The sequence below is a fragment of the Convolutriloba macropyga genome, chromosome 2, assembly GCF_964194025.1.
Source record: "Convolutriloba macropyga chromosome 2, txConMacr16.3, whole genome shotgun sequence".
Classification (NCBI taxonomy): Eukaryota; Metazoa; Xenacoelomorpha; order Acoela; family Convolutidae; genus Convolutriloba; species Convolutriloba macropyga.
This window is the reverse complement of record NC_134469.1, coordinates 72,529,778-72,541,264: the sequence shown is the minus strand read 5'-3', so window position 1 is coordinate 72,541,264 and position 11,487 is coordinate 72,529,778.

Here is an 11,487-nt window from a genome sequence, read left to right as displayed (position 1 = left end):
CTTCCTTCTTCAAATGAATATTAGAGTTGAGCTCATCATGATTAGTCAGTTACCTGTCATAAATCTAATGCTGTTGTTTTACATCATTGACCAGAACTAACAATTTTAAGCGTCAAATTTACGCAATTTCATTACTTTCACTGGATTCAATTCGCCTTAAATCTAAAGGGGCTTTCAAAATATCAACTGCTTCGAGTGTCTCCTAATTTTGCAAAACAATTGGTTCTGATTTCTTCCAATAAGAAAAAAAGATTTTATCTTTCGATAAGTTTTTATCTTTCGAAAAGAAATGGCTAGAAGTTCCGAAGTTGTCATAATCCAAAGGCATCATGGTAAGTACATAAAAAGTTTTGCTATGATCCAGCGAAATTCATGATAAATTTATAATAAATAATCTATGATCCAGAAGAAACCATAATAATTTTGCGATTTTTTTAAGAACCAGAGGAAGTAATTACAATTTCAGTAACTGTAATATCATAAAAGTTATTACAATTCAATAATCCATTGATTGATTTCTCTCTAATTGCAATGATCAATTGATGAGATTCTATGAGACCCCAGCCCCGGGGGAGAAATTTAATTTAGCGAATCCTTCTTACCTGTGATTCCGACAACAACAAAATTGTTGTCATTCATTTCTGTTCATTTGTTGATTACTCTGGGGGTTTATTTGTAGTGCTGCACAGGACGAAGAATGAAAAGTGGTTATTATTAGTTTGCAAAAAATTTGAAACATGAGAACTTATTTGATTGCATCTGTTCTTCTATGGTAAGTCGCATACTTTTTAAATTATTATGTATTAACTTAAAAAGTTCCAACTAAGTTTTCGATTTAAGTTTGCTGAATATTCAAATACAACAACTGAATTAATTTTGTCTGTTGGTAGATGAGAAACTATATTGTATTTCAATACGTCTTGCCAAATTATTTGAAACATAATTAATATTTAATCGCTTCTTTCTTTTATTGTGGGAGTGTATAGCATGAATGGCACTCATCTATGCGGCAAGAGAAAAAATCTTAAAAATTTTTATTTCTTGCAGCAACGACAGGTCATTGGTTATATATTTTGCGACAATGAGTACTTCAAGCCAGCTGATTCTCATACAATGTCAGTGGACACAGACCAATCAAGTTCATGAAAAAATATGTGGTCATATGTCGGCTGGTACGGTATGTAATCAACCATGAAAAAAATGTGATGGTCATTCCTTGCATCTTCAAATGGCGCATAAGACAATACTCAATACAGAGATTACCTTTGGTACTAACTCTTGGACTATGGTCCTTCGGGTGAATCAATTGCGCATACGGGTCCTCAAATTTGTTCTTAGAATCAAGTTTAACGACCATGAGGAACGTAAGTCTCAGTTTACAAATACGAGGGATGAAAGAGCACACTGCAGTGCTGTTATCAAAACTCTCCATGGACAGGAACCGTTGATAAGAAAGAAAATGGTTATTCTTCAATATTTAACAAATAATCCGTTATCGAATGTTATAGTCGAAATCAGCAAAATTGTTCTACCAGGAGCAGATGAAGACTTCTGTCTATGACAAACAACTGCAGTGTCGGCATATACAGTCCAAGTGTCAGACTCAAAATACAGATTTCTTTGTCATTACGATGCAGAGGTATACCCCAAAACTTCCGCCTTAGTAAAATTGGCTCGGAAATGAGTTACATAAAATGAAAGAAATTAGATGACATCTTTTGTATCTTACTTTCCGCAAAAGGGGTTCCGCCAATTTTGCGAAATAAAAGAACATTCGGTGCGAAAAGTAGGAAACAAATCTTGTAGCACGTTTCCTCTCAATTTAGGTATCTATTATTCGCGCGCATTTTGAGCATGCAATAAGCACTTTAAAAAAGATTTAATTGAAGCTTTCAAAGATTTAAAGTGCTTTAAATACATGCAACCACAAAACCTGATTTTTTTCCGAAAAATCCATCGCACATCAAAGACTTTGTCTATCAATGTCAGATTGGCCAATTTTAATAAGTAGTAAAAAATAGTACTAATAAGTAGTAATAAGTAGTAATAAAGTACTATAAGTAGTAATAAAGTAGTAACAAAGTACTACTAGTAGTAATAAGTTAGGCTTAAATAAATAATTAGTAATTAAATTAGGTTTAATTGCGGATTATATGCGAAATCGAGCTACATTGCGTGCGAAAAATCGACACGTAAATTGAGCGGATGCGTTATACAACTCGCGCGAAAAATAGGTTATTGAGTTTGTACTTTTATTTCGCGGCTAGAATTAGGACATTTTTGCGAACACGGGATACGATATTCCCTTCCATTTTGCCGGTTTCTGCTAAAGTAGCTATTTTCCGCAGTATTGTACCACTTTCAATGTATTAACATAGTAAAAACGCACACGAGAGACACACATCGGGCAGATCTGCCCGTGACGATTTGGGTATAGCTCTGCACTGTAATGGTCGTCAATCACCGAATTCAGATGGCTTTTTTGTTTACAGCAAGCAAAAACATCAGACACAATCTTAGTTGCTTCTCAATACCGGAGTTTTAGCAGACACTGATTTGGTTAACTGAGTAGAATTCGCGCCAGCCAGAGTATTCAGCGCCAAAAACCTGAAAAAACTATAAGACTCTAAAGTGTAATGAGTTAAAAATTATTTGATGAACGCTAAATGTGTTGGAAACTTGAAATCAAAAATTCAATATTTTGTTTTCAACGCATTTGATTAGACTCAAATAAGATCAAGGCATTCAATTTTAACATTTCAAAGTTTTTTATCTTCTTGGTGCTGCCATAACGGCACGGGTGAGATTTTACTCAGCTAACCAAATCAACGCTTATTTCATCTTATATCATATAACGAGCGTTGTTTTTACATAAAATCAGGATTAACGCTAGAATAAAAGTTTCTTTAAAGCTAAAATCAGCTCTCAAAAGTTAAACTCTAAAAATATTCAAGCGCTTAATCCTACGTAAACTTTCAGCTCACGTATTTGAGAAGACTTGAAAGTTATAACGCTTTTATTTAGCATAATTTTTGCGTCAGTGCTGGTCGCCTCAAATTTTACTGAATTTTCCAAAAAAGTTTACGAAACCGCGGTAAAAATTAAAAATACCAATTCGTATTGATTTATTTGAAATCTTTAGCACGCAGTGAAAAAAAATTGTTTGAACCTTAGATAATTTGACGACACATGTTAGGAATTGAAATCTGACAAAAATGGTGAAATAAGACGGCCGAACAGATAAAGACTAAAAAAGATCGATGATTGTTGTTTCCAAACAGAAATGTTCCCTCATTGTTTTTGGTCATTGAGACTTTACAAAAAAATTTTGGGTTGCACATTATTCAAAACAATTGACGCAACAAAAAACAGACATCATTGTCTCTTCAAAAATAATGCTATGGAAGCTTAAATCCACTGAGAGAGAAACACATTTGCTTCCAATTTTGTTTTCCTGCACTGTTATTTCAAAAAAACTTACATAAATCTGCATTTTATTTCACAAGACGCCCAATTTTGTTTACTTGCATAATGTTTTCTCTGCAATAAGTCGAAAAAACCTTGCAAACGAAGGCTGTAATGAATACTCAAAGCAATAACTTTTATTTTTTTAAGTCAAAGTTATCGGTTTTGTTTCTGTAAGCGAGTGATGGGACCCAAAGAATGTAGGCTCGATCTGAAGTTTTTGTGAGGGAAGAAAAATTAAATCGATTAGGCTTGTGTCATTTTTCCGTTTCTCAAAACTGAATTCATTTTTGAAACATAAATTTACTAAGCTCTTAGGTTTTTAACTTAATTGGAAGAAACTTTACCCAATATAGGTTTTCAAAAAAATCAGAAACAAACAATTTTCGAAGACAACAGCTATGAGATTTTCATGTTCTTGTGTTTTTTCTCTAACTTGAAAACCAGTTCTTGTAAATTGATATGATTCAGTTACTGGAATTGATAAAAGTCAGTTCCGTAGGATTGATCAGGTATGCAAACGCAAATCAAATAAATGTATTACGAAAGAAGGAAAAAGAGAAAAATATACCAACATTTATTTTTTTTTCTGGATGAACTAATGATGACATAATGTCTAATAGTTGGCTGAGAGCTAAAACTGAAAAAAAAGTAATAATGAAAAATGTGAGATATCTGCAACAGAACAGCGGAAAATGATTTTTTTTGTATCTTCGATTTTAGTCTCTTGCTCTAGAACTAAGCTCTAAGAAACCTGTCCGTCAACTGCTTCAAAGCTGAAATTGAGTACTGGAAAATTTGCCAGAGTTTGTGAAAATTGGACAACATGACAGAAAACAAATCAATTTAAAGAAAAAGAGTATCCATATTTAGGCTTATTCGACTCTTTATGTCAATTGCACTAGTCAGCATCAACTCATTTTGCAGTAATTACTTTTTCTTCAATTTTAACCTTACGAACTTAAGTTCAAAATTTTAATAGAAACATATTTGCAGATTGTTACAAAAATATTTGCTCAGTGATTGAAGATATCTGTTACATTTTTTATTAAAAGACATACACAAGAGGGCTGCAAATATATTTCAATTCATTCCTTTTCGTCGAAAATATAAAAAGTACAAATTTCTCCGGAATTGAATTGAAATTGAATTGAAAAACTTAGGTTTTTATTGGAAAATTTAAAGGCAGACACTAATAGCAAGAGTAATCGGAATAGAGGAAATCTTTCGTCACTATCATTTCCACTTCGTTTAAACTGTATCAAAACTACTTTTCCATATCAACCTCAACATCACTATTTCACAATCTCACAGCTATTAACTATCTTGTTATAGCAAACGGCAAACCATATTTTTCATTTGAAGAGCTTCATATTATTTTATTTTTGTTCAGTCTTTCGAATCAACATCTCATTGTGTTAAACTTCTGCTGTGTTAAGCTATTATTTTTTAATACTATTTAAAACTACAAGTGTAAAATATAAAAAGCATCAGATAACACTTCGCGCAATTGTTTGAAAATTGAACCAAAAGCTCACAAATTCTTGCTCACGTCTCATCTTCTCTTCATAGGCAGTTATAAGGCGCTTCCACTTCTCTGCAGGCCACTTTCTAACTAAAAATAGAAGTTTTATTTCTGTAGTTGATGAGGAAATGAATCAAATTGAGCCAGCTCTTGAGTTAAGACTCACTTAATCACTTTAAGGTCGTATTTTTTAATGTAATTAATTATGGTTATCACAATGCTTTCGACCGAAAGACATAAAAACTTGTGGAAACGAGCAATGGGAAAAATGTTGATAACAATGTTAATAAATATGTAGCGTTGACTAATCATCACCTTTCTAATTTGCCGCCTTGGTAGTGTGACGCTTTTCGTGTACTTTTTTCAATGGTAGAATATGTATATAACCGGAAATGATATAGAAGTCTGTTTCTTTTGAAATTAAACAACTATTGCCTGATTAATAAGCAAGAACGCAATTTTAGCAAGCAAAAATACTCCAAGACAAATACCGAAAAACTCTCATGTGGTTTGCTTATCATCATATTGGGTCGACAAATTTACGAAGAAACCAAGAGTTGAAATCTACTTTTGTATTAGATGCATACCAGAAGCGTCAGATTGCCATAATCAATTATTAGCCTGTAATCTGCAAAATATTCAATTTATCAGTTAAAACTTAAAAAAAATGGTTTCCTCAAATTTTTAATCATGCCAACTCAAGTTCTTGAATGCCAACAGCACCAGAATTAATCAAGTATTACACAAGAGGGAGTTTTCACGACAAGTGATTGTGTTTTAATTAGTTAGTAACAGCTCAAGTCCAAATAGACAGTTCTGAATTAAGCGCCAAAAAAGCAACGAACGACTGGTTCACTATAATCAATTTATTAGAATAATTTTGTCTGACTTTTATTTTTTTTCCAATTTTTATACACATTTACCGCTGTGTTATTTTCATTAATTTAAGATATTTCTACTTTAGTACCCTCCTTTTGGGCAGTTTTCAATTTTTTTCAAAGAAATTAAAGCGAAATACAATTCGCAGGTTATCACAATTCTCAATGAATACCTCAGCTATTTCAACTGAAACGCTGAGGTTACCAAAAATTCCTCCATTTTACTTAGTTAATGTAATTGAAATATTGGGTTCTGTTGTTAATCCTGTGCTCAGTTTAGTCAGCATTCTCTGCAATGGACTAACTGCCTTGTTTGTGTTTCTTCATGGCATTGACCGTGCCATATTGGCATACGTAGTGACAGTGGCTTTGAATAGCTGTATGGTATCATTGTTCAGTGGACTTATAATAAGGTATATTCAATTTAAGATCTTTATTAAATTTGTCATCCTTTTTGTAAACCCTTTCAGAGATTTTTTTCGCGATTGTTAAAAAATTTCTGAAGAAATTTTTCGGGATAAGAACTTTTTCTGAAAAATCAAAATATCGAACGTTTTTTGGGTTCTATAGAATATCATAAATTTCCCTGGTTGAGGTCAAGACCCAAATTGGTTTATAATCAGACCCAGTCGAGCGCACACCCGTGTGTTTCCAGACCAACATTGCAGGGTCTGGACGGAAGTTCGAGCGCACTACAGTCTGGACGATGGTCTGCAGATGGTCTGATCAGAGGTAATTTTGGTCTGAAAAGTCTGGACCATGGAAATTGAGTCTAATCAGAGATCAATTTGGTCTGAAAAGTCTGATCATAGGCGGATTCGAGCGCACTTGGATCTGATCAGAGGCACCTTCGAGCGCAATTGGGTCTGATCAAAAACTCTTCGAGCGCACTTGGGTCTGATAAGAAATGCTTTCGAACTCAATTGGGTCTGATCAGGGACCATTTCGAACGCCTTATTTTTTCTCTTTTTCTTTCATTTTTGCTTTTTTGTTACTGAGAGATGTTGGCTCTACCAAGAGGCAACAATAAAGCAGCATTCTGATCAGAGACTCAGTTAAAGTCTGATAGCTCTGACCAGAAAAAGAGTCCAGCTGATAGCAGAGGCCGGTCCCCTTTAGACGAAGTTTTGATCAACTGGAGACAACGATGTTTCTTATGAAAAGCTGTCTAAACTCATCCATTGAGTCAGAAATATACACTAAACGGCACACTAAAAAAATTTGTTCTCAACAGATGGGTTTCATTTTCTTTTGCAAAGTTTTTATAACTGATTTGTCCTTAGATGATTTAAATACTGCAAGCATTGGTTTTCATGAAATGAATATATTATAGGAAAACTAAGAGGTTTTTTCATAAGTAAAACTTTTCTCTAATCAGACTATTTCGAGCGCGCTTCAGTCTGATCATAAACGGCTGCAAGCTCAACTGGGTCTGACCATAAGTGCTTCGAACGCAACTGGGTCTGATCATAACCTCTTCGAGCGCACTTGAGTCTGATCATAGTCTGGTTAAGGTCTGGGCAATGGTCTGAATTTGACTGGACCATGGTCTGAAGATGGTCTGATCAGAACACCTTCGGTCTGAAAAGTCTGATCAGAGACCCTTTGTGTCTGGAAAGTCTGATCAGAGGTAACTTGGGTCTGGAAAGTCTGATCAGCGTTAATTTACGTCTGGAAAGTCTGATCAGAGATAATTTTGGTCTGGAAAATCAGACAAAAATTTGCGTCTGGACCTCAACCTGGGTAGTATTTAGATTTATACAGTCAACAGATTCAAATTGTGTTTATTCGGAAAGAGCATTATATTCAAGCTCACAGGAAAAATATAGCAGAAGTTGTTTTTCATATGGTACCTTGGAGTCTTTCGACAATGAAAAACATAGCAAGTTAAGGCAAACTTTCTGACAATCATAATGACGATTAGTTATAGCGTAAAAAAAACTTAAACTAAACAATAATATGATCATAGCAAGAAAATCATATCCATGTATATGATTGATAATGTAATTGCTATGATAATGTGATCGCATTTTGCAAGATAGTTCACGATAATTATTAAGAAATCCAAAAATTGAACTTAATTCTATCCTCCCATATAAGATAAGGTTTATTTTTGTCATTGATTTTAACAGAAAATGGACACAATATAAGCTCTTAAAAATGTTCTTTAGTAATGCCCCGGAGCAAAAACTAGCGCTTAAATGTGCTTTTACTAAAGGATAATTGTTGATAAATTTGATAAAGAAACCTAGTGTTGATTTTTACACATAATTTTTTATTTGTAATACTGAAAAATTCCTAAAGTTGGGCAACAGAAGTTCATTTTTTGAAGGATAGTTTAGTATCTTAGGGAGTCTTAACCTTAGTGAATTGACTTTTTTCTTATTTTTATTGAGCGGTGCATGAAACATATTGCTTATCCTCCTTGTTGCTTATCCTCCTAATATCCTAAATCTAGTATAGGATATTAGAGCTAGTGCAACCATAAACTAAAATGCTGTATTCAATAAATGAATCAATGACCGAACATTACTTTAAAAGAACATAAGTAAAACTTTCTTTGGACATTAGTGAAACATACTCGCTATAATTCCAGCAAAACGTCCAATCCTGACCTTTGTGATGCCTAAATGTTCTTTAAAATTCAAATTCCTATCTAAAAAATGACTAAATACCTTGAGCTTGGTTCCCTCGCAAAACGACCAATTCTGTTTGAAGTATTATCAGGAAATTTTGAGTGAAACTCTAAGAAGTGACTTTTGTCAATGTTTAAAAAAAAGTTGCTACGCAAAAGCTTGTTCAAATGGTATAAGTGATGACTAAATAGTGCTCATTGATGTTTCTTTGATTTCAAAGAGTAGCCTTGTAATATCAGCAAACATTATTGTTTTGGCTCCTCGGCAACACAAGTGAAGATCATTTATGTAAAAAAACTAACAGCGGTCCCAAAACTGAAACTTGAAGAACTCCACATTCAATAACATGTTGATCTGATGCTGTGTTACAAATTTCAACAACCTGTTTTCTGTTGCTCAGATAACTTTCGAACCAATCTAGAGCAACCCCTCTGATTCCAATGTTTTCAAATATTTTTTGAAGAAATCGATGGTTCACTGTATCAAAAGCCTTTTTAAGATTCAAGAAAAATCCAACTCATTTCATCTCGTTCAGGAAAACTTAAGCAAATGTCTTTGATATAACTTATTAATGCCTCCACTGCACAAATTTTACTTCACAAACCAACTTGATGTTTATACATCAAAATAGTATTTCCATAAAGCTATAATCATTTATGTGAACAATTTTTTCAAAAGTCTTACTAACACCAGATAATAGAGAGATTGGTCGGTAATTAACTACATCTATACCTTTTCCGCTTTTTGTAATGTTGTTACAAACACAAGTTTCAGTTAATCTGGAAAAAAAGATTCAGTGATTGATCAATTGATGAAATATGTTGAATTCGGCGCCAAAATAGTTTTTTTAATTTAATTAGAACATTGTATATTTCAACTGATTATGCTGGCCTCTTATTTGGTAATTCACTGATAATCATCTTATTCTTCATTTCATTAGTTTCATTAAGAAAAATAGATTTTTCGTTTTTCACTGGAACATCGAAGATAAAGTGAATGATTCGTTGTGACTCAGATAATTTCACCTCAACGTTATCAGAGAAGTCGTTGAAAAATTTAGCTATGCTAGATGTATCAGAAACTAATGTTTTACCATCATTAAGACTAAAGAGCTCCAATCCGATTTTAAAATTATTATTAATTGTATTTATTGTATCATAGATATGCCTGGAGTCACCTATGATTGAGTGAAATCAAGAACTGTAATAATATTTGTTACTTCGTCTAACCTGATTGACTATTTTGTTCCTTAGTCTGTGGAATTCTTTCAAATCAAATTCACTTCCTGTTTTTTCCATTTTGAGCGAGCCGCATTCTGCTCAGTGCAATATGCAAAAATTTTTTGAAACAGTACCCATAAAACAATTTAAAAGACAATTATACGATTCAATTTGAAAAAATACAACTTTTGCAAATTTCTTGCACAAGTAATAATGAAGTTTATTCAAAAGCATTTCATTTTTCAAAATGCCATAATCCCTGATCGTAATAAATGTATCATGTGCTTTTGGGGTAGCCTAAGGATGTAATTATAGAGTCAGGATCATTGATCGCTTCCTTGAGCGTTTCTAGATGATCACTGCAACTAATAGCGTTCGTAATAACATGTTGAATGCAACTACCAGAATGATTGGAAGACCTGGTAGAATCTCTGTTCAAAACACGAAAACAATTGCAGACAATTGTTTCTAAATACTTGCTGTTTAACGGATTAGTTTTTAAAATATCAAGTTCGAAATTTCCAAAAATGAAAAATTTTTCTTAGTAAGGTCTTTGATTCACTGAACTGAACAAAAAGTTCAATAAGACATGTTTTAGATGTTTTCGGCGGTTTATAAAGACAAAAAATTCAATGGTTTTGCTTTTTCTTTTAACTTCATTTCCAGCTGTCTCGTAATCCTTTATTTCCAAAACGTCTCCTAAAACATTTCCTGTTTTTTCTAATATTAGAATTCCACCACCAATGATAAGTCTGCTTTGGGAAGCTACCAGCCTAAACTCATTAAGCGAAATTGCTGTTTGAGTTTTCTTAGTAAGCCATGTTTCAGTCAAGCATTGTATAAATGGAAGTGACTCCTATCTAGTCATAAATATTTCGAGTTCCTCAAGTTTTTTGGCTAATGAGCGAATAATCATAAAAAAGGCATTGAAAAAAAAATTTTTGCTATTCTTTAGTTTTTTGCTGTTTCTTGTTCTTGTTCCCTGAGACATTGATTTCTCATCTTATCACTTTATGTTGCTGGCTCCAAGAAGTCTTTACAGCTTTATTTTTTAAATCTTCCTAAGTCCGAATGTCATCGAGAGGAATGCTTGCAAATTTCCCTTCATCACTTTTAATTAAAATTTTTACCTGTGAGTTTCATGTTGTTGTTATCATATTATGGGAACCGGCCTTCTCCTTGATTTTTTTTCAGCCTTTGCTAGCCGTTTCTTAATGAAAATTGCCTTCCCATTATCCGGTTAGACACACTAGCCAGCATCCTTCGTCTTTTTTAGACGTCATTCTTATCGTGAAAGTAGATAAAATTTATGACAGACGCTGGTGGCAATTTATTTTTGCTTTCCTCAAGAGATGGCAAGCTTGAAAAGAGTGGGGGAGGTATCAAGTAACCGTGCAAAAAATCACACATTTTTTGCTCAAGAGGTCGGTTATAATCAAATAAATTTGGAACGTTTTCGAATATTAAACAATCTTTTACAAGGTAAAGTAATGCGGGTTCTCAAATCAGTAGTCACGTTCAGCACCTCAACAATTTGTTCGTTCTGTTTAGCTAATTGGCCAGATAATAATCCGAACAGGGCTTTTGAAGTGGGATCAGTAATGGAATCTGTAGCATTTTGCAGCTGTTCTGCATTTAAAGCCATTATGTTTAAAGGCACAGTTCACTTCACTCTTTTCTTCAGTTCACGGCTGAACACTGTTAATATGTGTAAATGTGCAATAAGAGACGTGAAAATTGAAATTTCTAATTTTTTTCCAATT